The 12,081-nt window shown below is 38.2% G+C and overlaps 1 protein-coding gene across 4 annotated transcripts in view; it reads left to right on the top strand.

Annotated features, from left to right (window-relative positions):
• Positions 1-12,081, top strand: part of MARCHF1 (membrane associated ring-CH-type finger 1) — a 227,766-nt gene that overhangs the window by 7,251 nt on the left and 208,434 nt on the right. For 3 of the 4 annotated variants that reach the window (XM_019006422.1, XM_019006423.1, XM_015625097.3), the window contains exon 2: positions 4,832-4,994. The exons of the other annotated variant lie outside the window; for it this stretch is intronic. The gene's annotated coding sequence lies outside the window, so the exon portion shown is untranslated. The remainder of the gene's footprint in view (positions 1-4,831; positions 4,995-12,081) is intronic. 4 annotated transcript variants of the gene reach the window in all.

Below are 12,081 nucleotides of genomic sequence, written 5' to 3'. Positions count from 1 at the left end.
ACCTCTGCCATTTTATGGGGATATGCTGAATTTGGTAATGTGGGCAACTTAAGGTAGAACAAAGCCTGAGAAATTAAATTCTATCAAATCCTGTTCTTCTGCAACCTCACAGAGGGGAGCAGGAGACAGGATAAAGGGAGTTTTTTCTTGGTAAGTTTGTTACATGAACAGTTCCTCGCACTTTGTGAGTAGCTTTTTTGTCCATTTTTGTTTGTGCCTTTTGAGCAGCATTTGTAGTAATTGTCTGCTGATTCTATTCTGTCCTCCTGTGAAAAAATCCCAATGCAAACCCTGTTCAGTCTATAAGTGCTTGAAAATAGCTGTGTTTTATTTAACTATGAAAAAGAGGAATTCCAATGTCCTGTGCACGTGTTTTGCTTTGAAAGAGAATGGAAGGCAGTGTTACCTGGGAAGAACTTTGGCAAGTGGAAAGAATGCTGAAGAGAAGTGACAGAATGTGTAAGGGACAGTTTTTATCCCTACTGAAAGGGTGGATGAGGAATTTAAAGAGGGAAGGATAAAAAAATTTTTGTGGAGGGGAAGACAGAGGTAAGGTTTTTGGAAATGGACAAAGGTCTAAGCAAGCTAAAGGAAAACAAACTGTGTATAGTGTAGAAGTGAAAAGGAGGAGAAAAAATATTTATGGTAAGAGAAGATTGATAGAAGTGGGTGAAATGACCAGAATGGAAAAACAGTGGAAAAAGGAAATGAATCGAGATGTGGAATGAAGAATGATGATCACTGTGTGGAACGGGAAAATAAAAGCTTGTTTTAAACTTGTGCTGTTTAAATTCTCAAAACCCATTTCTTCCCTTGTGCTAGGGGAAAATACCAGGCCAGTTCTGCAGCCAGAGAGGGGTGACTGGCACAGGTCCATGCCCCAGTTCCAGCCAGCAGCCAGGCAGAACACACCCTGCCAGTGCACTCACACTGTGAATGTGCTCCCACACCCGCTCCACATGCTGCACTGCAGACAGGTGTTCCCATGGCCCAGCTCAGGGTGACACTTCCAATCACTTGCCCCAGTCTCTCTGGTGGTTGGCAATCAGAAGTTGCTGCACTCAGACCTCTGTGCACATGTGCAGAATGAGCACAGCTGCTCACCCAGAAAAGAGCTGGGAAGGGTTTACTAAGCATATAGGAGAGACTAAGCTGATCAGGGCAGTGCACAACCAGGCAAGTAAACCAGCCACCAAAATATGTGCACCCTTTTTTTTTCCACTTACTCCTCTGTTACCTCATGCTTGTTCTTTCCCAAATCCTGTAAATCCATACCTGCCTTTGGTTTCCCCTATGAACATCTCATAGCAAGTCCTGTGTGATCCCCAGATGCCCCTGCCTTACATCCCATAGTATGTCCTGTACCTGTGAGCACTTGTGATGGGTTTCAAAGCTGAGCAGTGTGACTGAGGTCCTCCTTGGGACTGCCCTGAGAAGAGTCTGGATGGCTCCTCCAACCCTAAATTTGTGTCTCGCCCTATTTCCGTACTTTTCTGTCCCCTAATTTGTGTCATTCTGCAGCCCTGATCCTCTGGCCTTGTCGAGAGAACCTGTTAATGGGTTGATTGCTCTTGTGGTGGGCCTGGAAGAGGATGGGCAAGGTATAATTTGTGCTTTTCCACTTGCCACTGCCTCTCTGTGCTCTCTTGTTGGGGTGCAAATGAGCCTTTATCATATAGTCTTAACCATGTATAACCATTTTCATTTGCTATGGAAATTTTGAAGAGTAAAATTGTGATGAAAATTCTTTGTTAAATAATGCATAGGAATGGAAAATATGTAATTGTTATAAAGCACATGCTTCTTGCCTCGTTGTTTGGCTTTATGCCTGTGGAATACTAAATATAATGTATGACCTGTTAAATCTAGTCAAGTTAAGTTTTTGTTGTAAAACTTGAAAGGGTATATTCTGCTAGAGGACTAGTCAGCAGCAATAAGCTACAGCACAGGTTACAACAGTACTTAAACATCTGTGAGGTACCAGGTAATGGTGTCTGCGAGGAATCCAGGTAATGGTAATTGGTACAAAACAAAAACTGAGGGAGTGCTTTTGATTGCCTGTGGTGATGTTGTACCTAATGGAATAGAACTAATTTTTTCTCCCAGAATTGCCACCAGTGTTTCTGTATATGCCTTTCAGAACGTAGACGACTTCTAAAGACTGTAACCACTATAATTACTTCTTTTTAAACCACGATTAAACATATGTGTGTTCTGAAAAGCTGCCATTAAGATACACTTGAATTCATGAAAGAATGATTGTGTTCATCATTGCAACTGGATTTTTCAGTGCCTTAGGACTGAAGACAGGATCCTGCACAGAAAAACTGTCAAGCTGAGTTAGGCACTGCAAAGGATATTGGGGACAGGAGCATAGAGGTCATCAGAGACCAAGATGGTCTCTGATCAGTTCCAAGAGTGGGAATGGGCAACGCTAAAAGCCTAGGTTTGTCTAAAAACATCACTGAGTGCCATGTTTTACACCAAGTGATTCCAGTTGCCTACAGGAAAAGGAATAGAAGTATGGAAATTAACGTGAAACTTGAATGAAGATTGGCTGTGAAGTGAGGTGTCTAGCTAATTAGGCATTAACAGGGAAGTGTGTGTTTGTTTTTTATTAAAGGGGCAAAAACTAATCCAAGGAACTGCAGGATTATGATTTTGACGTCAGTGTTAATCAAGTTCTTAAACTTCTTTTGTAGGAAGGGATATTTCTGTGCATAATGGCAAAATAATATTAGAAAAAGGTATTAGGAGTTTACCAAGGAGAGTGGTACTATAAGGAAATGTGACAGATCAAAGGCCCCTTTGCCTCAGCTGCACTTATATAGCTTTTTTTGTAGCTAGACTCCAAATAAGATAAATTTTGTTTTTAAGAAACAAAATGTACTTTTGTACATGATACAAGTCAACCCTTATTGACTTGTATCATGTCATTATTTGGAAGCTTGACTTCCTTGGCAAGTTGAATTTTATAGAGTAAGTACTCTGTAAATGTGTGGGAATAATCACAAGGAAAATATTACCTGGAATAAGACAATGCTGATAGCAGAGCAAATAACCATGTTGGCTGTGTATAAATTTATTCTAGAAATAAGAGTAGTGTTTCTAATAAATAGAATAGCCTCCCAGTTGAAGGAATTTGATATCAAGTCATATCTGACTCTCTTAAATAAAGTCTGAGAAATTTCTGAAGAAGGTTCCATGAAGATCGTGAGATGTCTGTCAGAGTAAGGAATTAAATTTGTGGAGCAAGGAAACTATTTTCAGTATTATTTTCCTAAAATAAAGTTCAGAAAAAGTGAATGCACCAATAGCATAAAAGTATATTTGACAGCAGATGTCTCTCTGTCCATGGTGGCATAGACAAAGGTTTCTCAAACAGAAGGAACCAGTTTCAACAACTACGACAAAGTGAAAACAATTTGGAGATAACAGCGTTTTCCCTAGGCAGGTGATTTAAACATGTAGAAAACTTAAATTGCTAAAACAGCTAGAAAGGAGTTTTCCTTGCTAAAAGTTCTGAAATAGATAGTTGAAGAATGTGATGTGATAAATTATGAATACCCTTCTTTTACTCAAATCATCTATTTAAAGTCAGCTCTTCTTGATATATGACAATGGTCATTGTTACTTACACCTTTTGCTGGGCTTTAAACTCCCTGTGTGATATCTGCCAGTCTTTTGAGTAGAAATTTTTGAAGGTTTCAGCAAGGTTAGAGAGCTGAGCTGGCAGGCAGAAGATAACTGTCAAATGCTTTTGCAAACTCACAGATACTGATGCTTCAGTATAGGGGCCTTGAAATAAAATAGATTGATTCTTGTCCAAGGAATGAGTTTCTTCCCTTCCTCAGCAGATTAATTTGCTTGTGGAAAATAGTAGACCTCGGAAACACCTGTTTTTATGCCAGGAGGACTGAGACTTTATTGGCTAAAGCCTCTGTAACATTTAATGGCTGGGCCAAAAGAGGATTACTCTGAAATCACAAATGTGAGTCATTCGGGCTGTGGGAGATGAGGGTGTGAGCAGCCGAACTGACACTGCCTGCTGCCCAGGAGCTCTGGGAGAGAAAGCTGCTTAGAAGTAACAGTCCTGAGGAAGCAAAACAGGGAGGAGAAAATGATAGGGAAGGGAAGAAACCCAAAGAGATGCATGCTTGAAACCTGAGAAGTCAGATTGTACAATGGGGAGGTAATATTCAGAGTCTAGGCTAGAAAAGTAATGTGCTAAAAAATAAAATAAGAATCAATGTGGTAGGATGTGATTCAGATGAGGTTACTAATGAGAGGATGACAAGGAGCTTGTTAAGCAGAGCAACACTGTTTCTGTGATTTGAGTGTGAAGGCAGGCAGGTGTGCCCAGCTGAAGCCAGGTCGAGGTGCTAGTGTGACAGCAGTGCAGACTAAGTGTCCAATTTGAGTTCTTGACCACAGCGTAATAACACCTCGGCACTGTTACCTGCTTTGGCTATTACAGCAGACCCCAGTTACTCTGCAGGTTTCTTTGGTGTATGTGAGTATGTATTACAGCTGCATATAATACCTTTTTCCATACTTTTCTGCCCTCTTTCCATAGAACCATTGCTCAAAATTCTGATGTGCTGGGGATAAATCAGAGCTGTATGACATTTTTTATCTGTAGAGCTCTAACCTCATTTTATAGTGCATGCTGAATACACAATGGAGGAAAAGTGTTTTTTGTACTTAGGCAGCTAAATATTACCCTGGAGATATGGCTTATATGGCTTCTTTACCCACATAGGTCCTGTTTGAAGCTGGAGCTGGTTTGTTTTTGGTTTTTTTATTTAATTTTTTTTTTTTTTATTTGCAGCGTATTTTGTAATGTCATTCTGGGTGCCCAATCTGGAAATCAGGATCTAATCTATAGAAGAATTAGATGATTGCTTCTGAAGCCAAAGGACTTTTAATGCTTGCTTGCTGTAGAGACTGTGCCAGCCTCAACCTGCTAGTGTCTGGAGACATTTCTGAGCCAGGTATCCTGTCTATATTTAGCAATGATGTTATATTATAATAAGTACCTTTTGGTTTAGCAGGTTCATAAGAGAGAATTCTGCTCTCACTTGTAATACTTTAGCCTCACACCTATCTTCCTACTTAAGTATTACTGGGGAGTAGTGCAAAGCTTACTCCAGTTCCCTTTCTGCTTTTCTCTGTGGTGTTGTGGGCTGTGTAGGACTGCAGCTTGATGAGTTTTGCTTTTATTCTCTTGAAACAGCCATTCCAGAGCTGTAAGTTTGTCCATGCTTTACTGCTTTATTGGCTGTGCAGTTCCATAATAGGGCTTCATGCTTTACAGTGGCTGTAATTCCTTCTCCTAGCGTCACAGTTCTTGTTGCATCATGTTAAATGCACAGAAAGAATGCAGGTGCTTTACTGGAAATGGAAAAAATTATCTATTTTTTTTTTTTCCCTCAAAATATTACTTTTCCATTTCACCTTTAGTTAAATAAGAATTGAAGCCTATTTTGGATCTCTCAATTACAGCTTTATGCCTCACCATCTCTACAGTAATACTGTTTAAGTGCAGAAAACTTTGTTACTGCAAGGCTGGTGAATTGCACTCTTCTGTGCCATGACAGGCCATGCTGCTTTTTAGGCTAATAATAGGATGGTTTCTTTATTTCACGAAGGAATAAATATAAGAGACTGAGAATATGATCCTTAAAATTCTCTGAGGGAAAGGTTTCCTTTCTCAATGTTAAAAAAAATAAAAATGGGAATAAAAATGCTGTTCAAAGTATAATTAATATCCTGTGTGTTATTTGCATCTTAGGATGATTTAAATCACTTGCCAAGAGAGGAATGCCAGGAAATAAAACAGATGATGGCATGAAAAATTGGCAGAGAAGGCAGGCAACTTGTGGTAGTGTTTAAGTGGTAGTATTCTGGGAGAACAACAGTGAACCTGACAGGACCCCTCTACTTAACAGAAATTCAAATGGAGTGACTGTTAGCATCTCAACAGCTAAAAAGTTGCTCATGGTTAAGACCTTTTATCTTCATTGCTTTGCAGCACAAATAGATATCTTTTGTGATGACAAAATATGTTATAGAATTGAATTTATTGTAAGATGTTGTGGGAAAACATATCCTGTACTTTCTTAAGCTACTTATAAAGTAATTTTTAAGGGCAGATTTTTGAAAATAATTGAATAAGATTGTAAGAGAATATAGGGATAATGTGAGCTTATTTGCTTAGGCTGTAAGATGATGAGGCGAAGCAAAATGTCTCTTTCTAACTAGGCATATTTAACTTAGAATTCATGTTCTTTTTTCCCTTTGATATTACCCAGCCCCTCACTGCACACAACTGCAGTTATTCACATCTCATGCATCTTTCCCCCCCCCCCCCGGTAGAATGATTTCTGCAGCTTGTGTTGCATAAAATAGTGTTAAGTGATGCTTATTATAAGCCAGGAAGCTTAATGAAATATTTACATGAACACTTAACTAACAGACATAACTTTTAAGATTAAACGGACCACCTGCTCAGCAACTGAAATAGAGCAATGCTGTTTTCAAAACTAGTTAGTTATTCATGGCCAAGGAAACATCCTGGGTAGAGCTCCCAGAAAGCTGTTTTCTCATCCCATTAATTCTTTTGAGACTTAAAAAAAAAACCCAACCAAACAACAAACAAACCTCAGAAAAACTTGACAAATCATGAGGCTTTCAAAGAAAAAAGAAGCATGGAGGTATGGAGGAGAAGAAAGAGTAACAGAAACTGGTGGAGAAATACAGGAGTGCATTCTCTTAACAAGGTCAAATCTTTCAGATCTCTACCTTATTGTAACAACTGCCTATTTTAACACATTATCCTTCTCCCTGATTTCAGAGCTGTCTGTGCTCTGCCTTTAGTCCAGGAGCTATATAATGCTCTTATATAATGCTCTGTTACTGTAATCATTACTTAATTTGTTGGTTCTTTTTCACAAGTCTGATGAGATAAATGATGAAATAAAATCATTGTTTTAATGATGATGATGATGAGATAAAACTTCCTAATGCTGGTTCTGGAGCAGTTTGTGTACCTATCTTTGCAGATGTCTTCTGTGTACTGGTGAAGGCATGTGCTAAACTGAAGTAAACCTCAGCCATTGCTGTGATTAGAAATATCACTGGTTTATCTGCTGGAATTTTTTCTCCCAGCTGTAGAAATCCAGGAGTAGACAGGCATATCAAAATATTTGTGACTATATCTGTTCCAGCAAGGACTTTATCTGAGTGAAATAGATGCATCTTTCAAGTATAAAATCAGATAGCAATTAAATGTAACATTTTGCCTTGCAGGGGTGAGGGTTCCTTGTCAGACACAGTTGCTACACTTCCATTTTTGCATTTTAAATGGTTATCAAGTTTGTTCAGACTGTGACAGTGGTAGAGCCTATCCTCTGTGCTTCTGTCTAGAATGAGATATGTAGAGTTGGAGGTCAACGCTGTTTCCACATATTTCCCACAATACCTATTTCTTTGTAAGTTCACCTGTTCAGACAGGCAGTGAGAAGAAGACTGCAGAGGAGCTTCAAAATCTGAATAATCATGTGAGTTGAAAGATTCAAATATCCAGATATACATCCTTGATGTATTTACTGTTAAGCAGCAAGTGTGGTATTACAAACAAACCTACAAGTTCTTATCATCACTTGCACTAGCCACTTTGGTTATGAATATAATTTTTTTTTTTTTAGGCAAAATGAAAGTAGTTGTTCTCAGCTAGACCCAAGAGGGTTGACCTTTCTCGTAGGCAAGAAATGTAAAATAATTTAATGGCAGATCAATTTTTTTTTTATGCTGAATCAACAAATAACATATTTTCTAATTTTTTTCAATTAAGTAACAGAAATTATATGGTAGCAGGAACAACTGGGGCAAGGGTGTCATGCTTCAGAGGACAAGTTTCAGTCAGTGCTATAAGTTCTCTTGGTGGACAAATGTAGCATCCTTACCAAACACCTACCTAAGCTTTGAGTCTGGAATAAACAGGCATAAGCGCCACACTTCTTACAGGACATGATATGAATGTTTCCTATCTTGAACTTCATGATGCTAAAAAGTTAATATTCTGCCACAGCTCTCATTATTATGAATATTAAGCAGGATTTGGTTTTGACGGTGTTAAACTAACTGACTGCTTATTTTGGCATAATATTCAGACTGTTAGGAATCAAGCCATTTTCTCTGGCTTTCAGTCCACTTTTAAACTTAGGCTTTGTGTTTGTCCGGTGACAAATGTTTTAAGGATTGCAGAACTGCCAGGTACTGCAAATACTTGGAAATAACAGAGGCCATTTCAGGTTGCAAAACATTTGACAATTGTGGGCATTTCTGCCTGGAAATATTGCTTGGTTCCCATTAGGGAATGTTCTGTAACAAAAAGAATACCTTGAGTAGTTTTATGTTTAGGTTGGAAATTGTTAGATTGACACCATACCTTGAAAATAAAGTAATTACAAATGGTTAACTTAAAAGTTTTCTGAAAGGCCTAGCTAGAGGTAGGGGTCTAGTCCGCTTTCTGCACATCAGCATTTATTTGCTTATGGTAGGTTTTTGGAATCAATCTGATGTTTATTGAGATTTACCTACTTTTTCCTTCATTCTCTATTTCATCTTTCTCCAGTTACTTCCTTCATAGTAAGTCCTCTTTCCTAATTTTGTTAGTTTATGTACTGTGTAGTAGAGAAATGTATTTGTTGAGAACTTGAGTTCTCAGTGGAAAGCATTAAGTGTGAAGCTTCTTAGCTGTTGGAAGTATGAGCATTCGATAAACAGTTGTTGCACAGATGCCAAAACCATTTTCTTTAGGGAAGAGGATTCCCTACTTGCATATCTGTATTGGTATTGTGGGAAGTTCTGAGCACATGGTGCGCTCTCTGGTCCACGGCCAAAATCAAGACAGAGGAGACAAATGCTGTTAAGGCAGGAAGTAAAAGTATTATGAGGAATAATTTTCCTTTATGAGGAAAAATGTATGCTGTTATCCATAAAGATACTGTATGTTGGTATTTTTAATTATCCCTTGGAAACCTTCCCATATGGTACCTTGTCCTTATGAAAGACTAAAACCTATGATTTATGGGGTAATGGGGAATGGTCTTTGCAGATGGGCATTTAGGAAACAGAATTTAAAGAAACTTACACAGGATTACCCCCAAGAATCATGTCATGTACCTGAGGGCATTGTCCAGATACTTTTGGTACTCACCAGCTTTTGGCTTCTTTGCTGGGATTTCCAGGAATGACAATGACGGCTGTTTGTGATGACTTGGCTTAACTTTGTTAACCTTTTCTAGAGAGCTGTAATAGAAATATTAGGATTGGTATGAGTGAAGTAGAAATGGTGTCTTTAACCACCAGAAAGAGCAGAAGGGTTAAAAGAAAGGCCTGTGATAATGAAGAACAGCTCTTCAAAAATGTAGTTCGGAGGACACCATTGTCAGGGGTAAGACTGAGGAATGCTTATGTTAAGACCAGGATGCCTGCTGTCTGAAAGAGCAGATGTTTTGTCAGTGAAAGCTTTTTATGTGTACCAATACTTTTCCTATTTTCCCCAAAAATTAAGGAAAACAGCATAGCTTAATAAATATGGAGACTGAGATAAGTAAGGTTCTTATCTCAGGAGAGATATTTAGGAGCCACTCCACAATGGCTCTTAAAAGCTATGAAGGTCTGTCCAAGAAGTAGTTTATTGCTGGCAATTGAGAAGAGACCTAGAAATTCCAATAGTGAGGAGTTGTTAGCTGGTGCCCCTTGTCCTTTTTGTCACGTACAGGTGATCCTGGTAAGACCACTTGGACAATTGTGTCACTTGTGTGTGAGTTTCAGATTGGGAGTGAATCAGATCTCTGGGAGGATGAGCATGAGTGGGATATTTCAAGTTAATATCTTCCCCTTTTATAAGAGCTGATGAAGATTTCTGCTGCAGTAACCTTCCCTGTTACCAGTTTCAGGCTGACATGAAGCCACTGTCCAGTTACAGACTGGAACAGCCTTCAGTTTCATTGTCAACATGAGAACTGTTGGTAGCAATAGAAGGTGTCAAAGGAAGAAACATCTTGAACTAATTTACAGTTTAGAAAAATCTTCTGTATCACTAGAGTGCTCAAATTTAAACCATAAATGAAGAGCCCATCAGAGGGGAAGGAAAAAGACTAGACAGTGTTTATGATTAAATATCATGTTAGATATATTATCATGTTATATTATCATGTTAAATATCAAATTAGACAATTTATTTTTAATATAAATGTTTTTATTTCATACATATATCTCAACGTTATCAATAATAGTAAATTAATAATTAATACAAGCATTTTTGAATGGGTATAGAGGCTCTCTGAAGGTACCAGCATCTTTTGATGTCATTAAGAAACTTTGGGAGTGCAGGAGGCAGTTTGACCTTTTTTTATCCTTGGCTATTTCAGCACCGATGTGTGGCATTATCACTGTTGGGTTCCCTTTTTTCTTAAAAGGTGTGTTATCACTGCTGTTACCTTCAGGGGAGATAATAAGTAGAAAATACAGAGAACAAATAGGAGGCAGCAAGAGGGAACTATTTTTATGAGTTCAGACAGTTACGTCAGGTACAAGCTTGGTAAGCAAGAGGTATTTTGCAAGAGCCAGAAGAACAGCCGTGTGGTACATGCTATAATTTTGGGAACTGCCTTTTCAGACTGAGAAATGTAGGCACCAAGATAAACATTTGTAGTTCTGTACTTGAACATGCATTATATCTGGCGTATGCAGCAAACCGGTGGGAAGGACTGCGTAGGGGACAGACACTGCCTAGCAGTTTTGTTTAGGCTATTTGTAGGATGCATTGCAGTTTATATGTTGTTTAGTTTGTATCTTTTTTTAATGTTCAGTAGACTGTAACATGGTATTTTTTGTGTCCTAGACCATGTTGTTTTCCAGGGCCTTGTATGTAGTTTAATTAACTCCCTACAATGAAGGGAGGGGAAATTCTTGGATGTGCTACTTGATAAGAGCCATACAGACTTGTAGGGAGAGTAGAAGGGGAAACGTCAAAGTATCTGATTGCTTCCATGTGTCCCTACAGCTTTGTAGGGAAGAACAATACTTTTAAAACAAATCTTCAAACTTCCCTTATCTTGTTCTCTTGGAAGCCTTTAAAGTAATGATGATGTTTTGTTTTGTCTTTTTGGAAAAAAAAATCATAATTCATTAAACTTCATGGATAATAATACTGGGTTACTCAGTGTTTTTTAAGATGTGTTTTCCTACATGTTTATGTAGCAAACACGTGGCTTGTTCTGAGTGCTCTTTTTGAAGTTGCACAACTGGAGGCTGTACAGTAATTTCACTATATTAACACATTTTATTTTTTTATTTTACTTGGTATAGAGGTGGTTTGGATTTCTTAATTTTTGAGGGGGAGTGCAGCTGAATCAATGAGCTGGGAATAGCAAGAGAATAATGCCTTATTTCATGCTTGTAGAAGTGGTGTCTGAAGTGAAATCCTTGCCTTTAATTTGCCTGTCGAAAGAAGTGGTGTGTTAGAAGCCTTGACCTTTGACTTAAACCTAGAACTAAAGTCTGTGTATGAAAAAGTTGTCAAAAATGAAAGGTTATACAAAATGTGATGAATTTTTGAACTCCTCAAGAGTGAGTACTTTAATTCCCTGTTGATTTCCCTAGGCAAAGCAACATTCTGTCACTGTTCACTGAACACCATTGTACTTTTATTCATCACCTCCATGCAAATGTAAAAACTCTAAGCAGAATATGAAAATAGTCCAGCCTAAACAAACAATGTATTTGAATCCTTAGGAAATATGTCAAATTAGGTCAAGAATTTTATCAGCCAGAATCAGTTCACTAATAGCTGACCTTGGCTATATGATTTTACTTCCTGTTTCTTAGCAACAGGAAACTTTTCTGCAGGATGGTTGTTAAATATCCTAATCTGTTTTAGAAGCTTTTATACCTAAAGAGGAGCAGATGGTCTAAGGAAATGTTATTTGTGCCAGTTGAGATAGGGAATATCTATGGATTCTTTCTTTTCCTCGTTTTATTGTCCTGCACTTATAATTATATAGTATT

This window comes from Parus major, chromosome 4, assembly GCF_001522545.3.
Source record: "Parus major isolate Abel chromosome 4, Parus_major1.1, whole genome shotgun sequence".
NCBI lineage: Eukaryota > Metazoa > Chordata > Aves > Passeriformes > Paridae > Parus > Parus major.
Note: the sequence above shows the minus strand (reverse complement) of the source record. Positions and strands in the feature narration are given on the sequence as shown.